At 47.8% G+C, this 1,152-nt stretch overlaps 1 pseudogene; it reads left to right on the plus strand.

Annotated features, from left to right (window-relative positions):
- The first annotated feature begins 556 nt into the window (after positions 1-556).
- LOC147608415 (large ribosomal subunit protein eL28y pseudogene) lies at positions 557-909 on the plus strand (annotated as a pseudogene).
- Positions 910-1,152: the final 243 nt, after the last annotated feature.

Consider the following 1,152-nt stretch of genomic DNA (forward strand, 5'->3'; position numbering starts at 1 on the left):
CAAAAAATAAATAATAATTAAAAAATAATTAAAAAAACAAAAAATCACTAACCTTATCAGCTCCGGATTCCCCTGCTGTGCTGCAGCCCGTTGCCTTCACGTGCTCGGCTTTGATGATCTTCACAGCTGGCCTTCACCCACCGCCTTCAACTGCTGTGCAGGCGACTTCACTCCACGTGACCAGTTTGCAGCCACCACTCGTTTTTTTTTTTACTCCTTCATCGGCCAGTCTCCTACACCGGCCAATACCGCTTCGCCTCCGACTGCTGCTGCGCCTCCAATTGCTGCTGTGCCTCCAACTGCACACCTCCCACAGCCCGCCTTCACAACTGCAGCTACAGCCCGCCTACACGCCTCCCACACGCCTTCAACTGCTAGCTGCTTCGATGCTACCACACGCCGCCTCCTTCCATGGCCACGTCAGCTGCTTCGACTGCCTTTTGCTTGCGCCCGCCTTCCTTTGAGTCGCCAGTCGCCGTTGATTTCTCCTCTACAGCCGGCCAGTCACCCTTCTTACGTTCGCGTCTCTCTAACTCTGCCCGGGAACGCTCGTTCTGCACTGCTCATTAGAATGGCTGGCGTTTCTCCCGATCTGCTATGGCAACTGGTGAAAAAGACAACAAGTTCCTGGTGAAAAGGAACGGCAACTGCAGTTCCTCTATGCAGTTCAGTAGCGAGCCAAATAACCTCTACAATCTCAACACCTTCAAGTACTCAGGTTTAGCCAACAAGAAGACGGTCTCCATTGTTGGCGGTGCTGACCTTTCTGTTGTCCTTGGTACTTCGAAGACTAAAAAGGGCTACAAGCCCAAAGACTGCATCAACAGGTCCCTCCTCAAGAGAGATTTTAGGCGCATGGCCAAGGTTCTTGAAAACCAGGTTGGTGAAAATGGCTACCGCCCTGATTAAAGATTAGAGGTAGGCGCTAAACCTGCCAATTTTAATTTGTGTGCGAAAGAGAGGCCTAATTTGCATTTCTCTCATTCTGTTTGAGGAGAATTTTTGTTGTCTGAGGTTAATTTTTATAGTTTCAATTTTTTGCATGTTCGTTTTATTTTCTGTTCTTAGCTTAGTTTTCTGCATCTTTAATTTTGTACATTTTAGTTCTCTGTTAAACCTGCACCTGTAGAGAAAGTGAAATCTGTACACACA

This window comes from Cibotium barometz, chromosome 53, assembly GCF_041138505.1.
Source record: "Cibotium barometz isolate CiBa-2024 chromosome 53, ASM4113850v1, whole genome shotgun sequence".
Taxonomy (NCBI): Eukaryota; Viridiplantae; Streptophyta; class Polypodiopsida; order Cyatheales; family Cibotiaceae; genus Cibotium; species Cibotium barometz.